This window comes from Amphibalanus amphitrite, unplaced genomic scaffold, assembly GCF_019059575.1.
Source record: "Amphibalanus amphitrite isolate SeventyFive unplaced genomic scaffold, NRLGWU_Aamphi_draft 001477F_arrow, whole genome shotgun sequence".
Taxonomy (NCBI): domain Eukaryota; kingdom Metazoa; phylum Arthropoda; class Thecostraca; order Balanomorpha; family Balanidae; genus Amphibalanus; species Amphibalanus amphitrite.
Window position 1 is genome coordinate 98,250 of NW_024882970.1, and position 10,329 is coordinate 108,578.

Genomic DNA, 10,329 nt, shown 5'->3' on the forward strand with positions numbered 1-10,329 from the left:
AGTTGAGTGGGAGTGGGAGTGGGGGGGGGGGGAGGTGCGAAGGTAAGGCGTGCTCTAGCTTACATGGGGTCTGTTCCAGTCGCACTTCCTAACACCTCTAAACTCCCGGCCAAGATTGCTTCCCTGTCCCAGTGGCAGCTCTAGCCGTACAAGGCCAAGGAGGGCCCTGCTCCAACCTCCTCTATCTTGCTCTTGGAGGAGTTTAGAGGAGTTTAGTTTAAGAGTGCGACTGGAACAGACCCATAGTCCCCCCCCCCCCGGCACCTACCCCGCCGTTGTCGCATCCCTGATTCAATGTGGCTTTTTCAATACCGTAAAGTGGGGCTATTTGAGACAGTGGGGCTATTTGAGACAGTAAGGTTATGGCATAGTAAAATCGCTGTAAAATGAAAACAGTTTGATGTTTTTCGTCATTTTTGCTTAGGCTAATGTGGAATTGAACAGTGAATGCTCTGAATAACCTTTTTGAAAATTTCGAAAAGTTCTGAAAGAAATTTGCAATAAAATACGAAATACAGAAAAACGCACAATTTAAGCTGCTCGAAAAGGACCCCTACCTGCAGCTTAAAAAAGTTGAAGTTTTTACAACTTCGCCTCTGTATCTGTCGTTACTACCTTTTTACTAACAGGCTAAGCACACTTTTCATGAAAATATTATATATTGTTAACGGTACTGCCGATTGCGTAACCCATTGTCTCAGAATCCCGATGATGCCCACCTGGTCAAACCTCAACGGATATGCCAAATAGCTGATGATAACGGTCATGCGATGCACCCGAGAAGACTTACCGCCATCTACCTGAAGTGCATCGAACGTTCGACATAAGCAACACCGGTGAATCGGTCGTGGTCATAAACGTGCAGTGGGTTCATGGTAGGTACTTTTAGCAGCAAGCACTATTTACATGTTCGTAGTGTAACATAATAACCCTTTAGCTGGTGACCAAACTAGTTATTCTGATGAATATGTGCTTAAAATGTGCTTCATCAGTCACTGACTCAGTCGACAATCAACATATGTCTACCTTGGTTCACCAAAAAAACACCATTGAATGTTACTTAAAGGGAGATAATGAGCTTTCTGTTTTCTTGAATAAAAATTATTCGACCTTTGTGTTATTTTTACTGCAGTTTTTAGAAAATATGAAATTTACCTGGCACATTTTCGTATGTGAAATCTGTTTATTTTTACAAAAAAAAAAAACAATACTTGCAGTACTTGCAATACCCACTGAAATGCCTTGTCCTTCTCTTTCAAAAAGTCGCAGTGTATGGCACTTTTGTTTCAAACAACGACGCGTTATTCCAATAAATTGCAATATGTTTATTTACGTTTTTCTGCGCCACACATGTACAGCATGCGCCAGAAACGAGGTAAAACTCGCGATTGCGAGTACGAAATTCATTATTTTGGCGTCAGAGCCTGAAGCGAAACATGTAAGCATATTTATTTCCAAAACACTTCAGGTTTAACAAACAGTGTCATGTGAATTTTGATGACAATACTGCATTAGTATTTCAGTGATGCTTCAAAAGTGTAGTATCTATCTTCTTTTATTGTGCAGTCGGTGGAACCGATTCAAAATTGAGTCGTTGCTACTAAAATAGCCGCCTATGGCGTCAGATGATGAAAAGCAAAAAATAATTGCGCAAATTTGGACATAAACCACCTCCAAACCATGAATATCTTTTGAAGGCACTTCAAACAGCTGGTTAGTAACTAGACGTGATGAACATCAAATGTGAGGAATACGCTCATTTTCTAAAATGTCATGCAAGTACCAAAAAGTGATGTAAGTACTTGCTCAACGGTCATTTTCAGCGCTCCCCGCTTACGTGACTTCAAGGTGAGATATTTGCGGCCTGGTACTGATTTGAGGAAAATGGTTTTAATTTACATTATAACTTGTGTTTTATCAGAAAATGGTCCTAACTTAGATTTTGTGGATAAAGGTCATATTCTCCCTTTAACACATGAACGTACTGTTAGGTGAGCCTATCCAAGTACTTGATGTGGTAGGGTAACCGGCCAATTGATACAGCATGCAGCGATCGAGGAAAATTGGCATAAAATCAAAACCGTTTAACATTTTTCTGTTATTTCTTCGCATGGAGATGTACAATGGAACAAGCAATCATGCAGACCATTCACTCAAATGTTTTGGGAAACCTTCTGTCTTGTTTGATTCATTACAGTGTGCTGCATAAGGTAGCGAGACTGTCTCAAATAGCCCCACCGACTTTCGGTATATCTGTTTTCACGTCACCGGGGCTATACACAAAAACTTACTTTCAAAATTTTACTGTCGATGACTTTAAGATAGTCCTTGATGATCATCCTGTCAGTTTGAAAGCTTTGGGTCACATAATATTATGAGAGCCTTAGCATATAGTGATGCAATTTTTACCCTACCGAAATGAAGTGTCCTACGAAAGGAAAAGATTGAATATAAAGGTCATATAACAGTCTTTGAAAAACAATTTTTGCCAAAATGATCAAAATTCAATTTCCAAATGCATGGCGTTTAAAAAATTATCTCTAGCGTGACCGATTTTCTTTAATTTCTTTGCAACTAAAACTGTCTCAAATAGCCCCACCCTATGGGGCTATTTGAGACAGGCTTTAACATAAAAAATAACCTTAATCATTATTAATAGCTGAACCAAAATGCACCTATATGAAAGAGCTCACAGAGAACTACATTTTTGCAATTTACATGCTATAAAAAATATGAACCGTCTTAAAGGGAGAGGCCAAAAACTCTAAAATCCGTTTCAAATAGCCCCACTTTACGGTATACCTATTCTAAATAAGGAGCTGTTGCCAGGTTACTTGATCCACAAACTAAAAAATTCGTTCCACGTCCACGGCTCAGCTCTCATGTGGTTTGTTTCGTACCTCTCCGATAGGCGCCAAAGAGTCACACTGAACGGCAAAACGTCGGAATGGACTAGTGTCATTTCGGGAAATCCAGAGGGGTCATTGATTGCTCCGATCCTATTTTCTATTTTTATCAATGACCTCCCTTCCGATCTAGACTCAGAATGTTTACTCTACGCATACGATGCCAAAATCTTCAGGAAAATCACGACGCGCCAGGATGCTGCTACTCTGCAGACGGACATTGACCGGCTGAGCTCCTGGTCGGGTCTGTCTCTAAACCCAGCCAAATGTTAAGCATTCAGTGTGACTCTGCGGCGCGCTCCCGTTCGGACCACCTACCGTATTGGCAGCGCTGTTCTGGAGAGCGTAGACGAGATCAAAGATCTTGGCGTCACAATTGACAGCAAGCTGTCATTTTCGGCGCACGTGTCCCGGATTGTATGCCAGGCAAACAGGGCCCTAGGCCTGATGATCAGAACCTTTCAGGCCGGGACTAAGAGATCGAAATTTAACAAACATACGTTACTCGTCACTTACTATGCCAATGTTCGTTCAATTTTGGAATACGGTTGCGTGGTCTGGGCGAGAGCGGCCAAATCCCCTATAGAGCCTTGCAAATCCCACACAGAGCGGGTTGATCGTGTGCAGCACAAGTTCTTGTTGTGGTTGAATAGCCACACATCCTCGCCATGTTCCTCTCTGTCCTATCCTTCTCTTCTGCATCATTTTGGTATTACATCACTGTCTGTCCGTAGAAACCAACACGACCTGCTCTTCCTGAGGAATATCCTGGCCGGTAAAATCCGTTCTTCTAACCTCCTTGGTAGATTTCCGCTCCATGTGCCGCCGCGATCAACCCGCTCACAGCGGCTCTTCGCCGAGCTTCCCTGGCGCGTACGGACCGTCGGGGATGGTTTTCTGCGCCGACTACCGAAGGCCATGAACGTGTTTTTAACTAGAAGTCCCCCTGATGTTTTTAGCGATAGTTTTTACACTTTTAGAGGACACGTTTTAAACTACGTGAAAGGGCTGGAAGCGGCGTGATCGCATCCGCTGTGCTTTTAGTGTTTCTTGTTTACTAGGCTTTTTAGGCTATTATTTATTTATTTATTTATTTACATCTCCTGTGTTTATAACTCTACGTGTTTTTATCTTCAGTGTGTGTGTCTGTGTAGGTGTGTGTGTGTGTTGTGTGTGTGGGTGTGTGCTGTTTTACTGTCCCTTTGACTTCGCCTTTTAAGCGGACTTATTGTCTGTTGGCGATTTTAAATATACAAATACAAATACAGATATCTGATATTTACCTATGCTCTTGTGGTCAGGATTGTGCGTCCCCTGCCCGGAGGAAGGGGGGGGGGCGCCAGGCAAGTATTCGTGTAATTCTATCAGGGGTAGGATCGCAAAATAGGTTGGGGGGGGAGGCTGAACTCTGGAAGCCGGTGGGGGCGGCGACGAAAGGTGCTGACCGGGGGGGGGGGGGGAGCGTGGACCGTGGTGGTGAAAAGCGGGCTATGAGTGATATGACTTGATCTCTCCCCCTTGATCCAAGCTCAGGCTTATAAAATAAGGCTTAGGTATTTGTATTCCGGCTCAACGTTTTGCAACCACATTTATGCATTCATAGGCGGCGGAACGATTTGAGACAAGGGGGGAGGGGGATTCACAAACCTAGGGTACCCCCAACTTCTGTTTTCTCATCGGATTTAGACCACGTATTTTTCGTCACAGTCATGACACGTTGAATATTTTTTTTCACGAAAAAAAAGAAATGGTAGCCCACCCAACCAATGCTTTTGTACTAGCTTGTAGCCCTTCACCTTGCTTCATCAGACGTTAAAAAAAAACTTCGAAAAAAAAACAAACACCCAATTTCAATAATGCTATCCGGCTCAAAATTTTGTACATGAATCTTAATCCCTTTTAAGCATTTTGGGTAGGGCAGGTCAGGTCAGGTTAACCAATAGGTGTCCAGCCGGTTATCCAAAGTGGGTGTCAACCACCACTGACAGCTTCGTAACAAGCTGCATTAATACATACTTTGCGGTGCGTTCACTGGGGATTCGAAGTTGTCGAATTTGGGAGAGCCAGTGCGTTATTGCCACGAGCGTGCTCTAATGAAATTCAGCGTGCGTTAATCGAAATTAACGCACGCCAATATTAAACAAATGGATATATTTTCTTTATCGAATTTCGTCAATAATGAGATGATTTATCGCATAACCATACACTTAATGCACAAAAATAATTTAACAGTTTAGAGTGCTGCTATCGTGTAAGCACGCGTTCACAATTTTCTATATCCCTAAAACACCAAGCCCCTGTGGCCCCAAAATAAAAGCCCTTTGGCATGGCGATTGCCTGGAATCGCACCTTAAAGCATATATTAATATTTTCAATACACAGTTTCCCTGTGCATAAATAGTTTTAACACACTCGATGAGTGATTAGAGCACTCGTGCGTTAATGCACTCGTTTCACTCGTGCATTAACACACTCGTGCTCTAATCACTCATCTCGTGCGTTAAAACCATTTATGCACGGGAAACTGTGTATTAAGTATAATTGGCACCAAAACTGCAAATGTTCAAATGGTTACCAAATCCGACATTATCTCCAAAAAATACTTTTATACCCTAGTAACATGATGGGCTCCGAAAAGTGAACCAAGGTCATCTTAGGTCCATCACTTTGACCTGATCTTCACTTGAACTTGACACAGGCCACAGGTCAAGGGTCATGGGGTTCAGGGTCATGTCATTTTTAATGGATGTCATAGACTACTCCATATCATACTCATACTCCGTAATACAGTAGTCTATGTGGATGTGAAAAATTGATTATCTCGAGATTCGAGAATGCTAAAAGTTTTGCCATGATCGGCCACTTTTTTACGCGAGGTATTTCGAGAAACCGATGGGTGGGTCTATCCGACCCCCCCCCCCCAATAAGAGCGAGGATTAATCTCTCAAACGCTGGAAGCAAACAGATTCTCTTATCTTAAAGCTGTGTGATATTCTTATTTGACCGAAAACGGTTTTAATATAACTATTCTATTTTTCTCCTAAAAGAATGAACACGCCTACACGAACGAATAATCCAAACGCTCTACACGGAGAAGCTGGTGTACTTCTCCAAGTTGAGCGTTTGATCGAAAGGACGACCCACCGGGACGCGTCCTTCCCATACCTTTTACATTGCATGATTAACCCTATTAGTGGCAGGGGGGGGGGGGGGGTTGTTTTTATCCACCCCTCAGGTTTTTCGGGAATATCTCCGAAACCGCTGAAGCTACGATGGTGAAATTTTCTGACTTTTCCTAAAACTAAATTGGACACATTCCCTGAAAATTTCAAGTTCATAACTTTACCAGGGGCGGCTCCAGAGCACTGGGAATTGGGGGGTCCTATTCGTGAAGCGAGTCATTTGGGCGAAGATCACGATGCTGCACCAGTTTTACGAACAGTGAATAAAAGGTATCATGTGATAACATATATAGTTATTGTGCATCCTCTTTTGACACGTTTTTGCTATAATAGGCGGATCCAGGCGTCCAAAAAGGGGGGTTATGTTTTACCTCCCAACATAGGTGCCCTGACACCGCCTATGCATTACCAATACAATTTTAGGCGTTCTCTCATAAGAAAATTATAACATAACAAGACCATTACCACCCTTTTTAGAAACAGTACCAACAAAAACCTTATTTACTATACTTTTTGTGTACCCCCAATCTCAATGATCTGTATCCGCCTATGATTTTTGAAAATGCATATTTTTAGGATCCATGTGAATTCCTGGTTCATTCTCTATCGATCGGCAAAAGTTGCGTTAAGATTGGTTCAGAAACCTGGCCGTGATAAACAGTCTAAAATGTATCTGCAATTTGCCCGTTTTTCCCCCCTCTACCCCCCTATTGACATTTTTTAATTTTTATTTTTTAGAAATGTAGATCACGTTGAGCGAAATCGAATGCCGTTTGAATTTTGAAAATCGGCCCGTTAGATCTCGAGATATCAAGGGGGGGTCGTAAACAGCCCCCCCCCTGCCACTAATAGGGGGTAGCCAGGAGCCTGCCACTAATAGGGTTAAATCGAGACATCCAGGCATTTAAACGGCACGTGCACTGTACCACACTTTTCAAAGTTTAATGCAATGCTTTAATATTACAAGCCGTGTGGTTTAAGGGGTGTGGTTAAACACGTTGAACCACACGGCTGCTGACGTCACTATCATATAGTTGTGAGCTTTTTGGCAGGTATGGGAAATACCTTCCAGCCCTAAGGCCGGGAATTCAATAAATGTCACCTCGCTTTTTTAGCAAAAGCACCTCGGGCCTAACGGCCCTCGGAGTTTTCGCTAAAAAAACCTCGGTGACATTTATTGAATCATCCCGGCCCCGGGCAGGAATATATTTTCTCAAACGGATGGATGTCGTCCCTTTTGAACGTCAGTCGGTGTTCAATTTTAAGTCCATGGCCTCCATCCGCTCGTCTTTGGCGGATCTGAATTGTACTCAGTAGGCCGAAAGGACCCAAGCTAACGATATAAGAATACTAAATTAACCCTATCACCTACTGAAAGTTGGTGATCGTGAAGACGTTGTGGATTGTTTGTTTGGTTACATCATTACATCTTTGACCAAAAATCTGACCTTTTGTATAAGACTCGGGGGGGGGGGGGGGGGGGAGGCACTTCGCTATTGGTGCCTTCCTTGATAAATCAAGGGACATGGTGCTCAGGTGTCCCCCCCCGCTTATGCTTCAAAGGACGAGCTATCGCCATATGTTCAGAATGTCGGGGGAAATTCCACGCTGGTGTGACCCGTAGGAATCCATTAAATAGAATGTTCACAATATCAGTATCCTTGCTTTTATTTCAGTTTCAACTAAAAGATTATAAAGGCTTATGTAAGATATGACAGTGACAGGGGCACTCACTGTGAGTGCCCCCCCCTCTCTCTCTCTCTCTCTCTCTCTCTCTCTTTTCAAGCGGGCGCTTCTTTCTTACAAAAAAGAGGCCCGACACTCACTATGAGTACCCCCTCTCTTTCTTCAATTGGAGGCACTAATACCTACCTAGTGACCCTTCTTCCTTGCCCCTCCGACCCCTGTTCTTCACCTTTGAGCAAACCTCCGACTGTTATTGTACAAGATTTAAGGGGGGGGGGCACTTCGCTATTGGTGCCCCCCTTTCCAGAATCAAGGGGGGGGGGGCACGGTGCCCCGGTGCCCCCCACGTTCCGCCGCTTATGTATGCAGTGTATGTTCCCGCTCTTTTCAAATGCAAAGTGATGCCACTGAAACGGCATATGTATGTTCTTCTTTTACTTAACCCGCGCCCCAGTGGCGGTCTCAGCCAACTTCGCCCTAGTGGGGGGTGGGGGGTGGGGGGGATATGTTACCACCCACCTCTATCTCAAAAACTAAGAGGGCTAGAAAGAAGCGGTAAAAAGCAGTCGATAGCTCTCAATGCGTGGTTTGAAAGTATTACGGTCATTTTCATCTTAGAGCAATATTGGGGTCACCAGAGGTCATCAAAGGTCAAAATTTGCCAATTGTCATTATATTTTTCAGAAAACATGCCATTATCTCAGGAACTATAGTAGCTAGAAAAATGCATGGAAAAGCAATCGATAGCTTTTGAACTCTTCTTTTGATAAGATTATTATCAAAATTGACCTCAGGTCAATGGTTTAGCCTCCAGAGGGCAAAAACTCCAAAAATAGCTGTTTTTACGAAAAGTGTTTTTCGATAATAACTTTCGACTACAAAAAGCCACGACATTTCTATTGCCAGAATCGTGTTCCTGTCGCCGAGACGCGTCGAATGAACTATAATTTGACCTTGAAAGGTCAATTTGAAAATTTGACCTCAGGTCAAGGTCATGACCTGACCGGAAAAGGTCATGTTGCATATCAATCGATGCGTCTCAACAAGACAAACACAATGAGGCCATCCCCAGAGTTCTAGCTCTTTCCAATCGCGAGTTATTGGCAAAAATCTGTTTGTAGCCTCAAAGGACCTCGGATGACCTTTCTAGAGGCTATCAGCAAAAATGACACTTTGGTCATCACGGGTGGTCCGAATCATTGTGATTCTGAAATATTTGGACTGTTCCTATGCGTACACACGGATCTAGAGGCATTTTCATTTTTTTTTCTCCATTGACTTGTAATGGAAAGGTCACTCCACTGACCTGACCTAAGGTCACGGATATAAAAAATCCGAGATATACACATTGTAGGCGCTTATAACATCATGCTAGCTACTCCAAAGCTACTCCAAGCGGCGCGGCGCTACGCGCCGCGGTTTTTTATTTACACGCAAAAAACGCGACAGGGTGGTAACATATGCCCCCCCCCCCCACTGGGGCGAAGGTTAAGGCTGATGAGAGATACAATTTCTTGATTGAATCTGTATTTAGATTCCTATCCCCTAGTTTTGTAAGCTGTTTTAGGGGCTCCTTAGAGGGAGCCTCACTTTCCGAAAACCCAGGTACTCATTTTTTACCCACTTCATTTCAGAAGGGTCAAGTTTTTTTGTAAAAATTATAGACTGTTTATTGGCTCCCTTTTGGCTGTTTCAGGGACCACCTCGACTTCTTCTAGGCCTCTAGGGCCATGATAGCGGTATCGACAAAGTAGGCGATCGTGATCGGTAAAGCAGGGCCGTCACAGAACAATTTCTGTTGTAGTATTTCGCAAAACCCCCGCATTCTGCATATCAGTGGAAGCATAATTTTATTTTTAAAGTTGTAGGTCGTGTAGCCACACGAATACTCCCAAAATGCACGAAACAATTGCAGGCACGTACCTAGGATTTGGCCAAGGGGGGGGGGGGCGGAGGATCCCGGGGGCCTTCTCTCTACAGAGGCAAGGGAGGATCTAGGCGAACGTTGGGGGGGGGGGGGTCACCGGTCGGCCGACATGTCAGGTCTGATGGATGAATTGTGACGACCGGGGTAGGGGAGCGAGTATTTCGAGATCAAAAGACATTTTGCCTTCGTCGTTTCTAAGATGGAGCTTTATCGTTATAAGTCACTCGGCTCAGTAGTTTTAGTCAGGCATTGGTAAAATCCTTTTTGAAAGGATTGCATTCCCAATCCACATTCCTAGTGCCGAAGTGGATTACATTCCTACCCGCAATCCCCTTTTTTCACTTGGATTGTGATCAAATCCGCAATCTTTTTTGCAATCCTGTTGTATTATTATGTGCACTAGTGGATCTGGGGGAGGGAGGGAGGGAGGGCCGTGCCTCTATCCCCAAATCACCCATTTCTGGTACCTGGTCTTGCTGGTAATTCCTATCTAAGGCACAGGTATTTTATGGGAAATATATTTTGCCTCAAACACCCCCACATTTTAACCTCTACCCAACCAGTGTTTTATATTTTTAAAACTCGCCCTCAAATACCTACGTAATTTTGCCCTTCCATATGTAGTTCA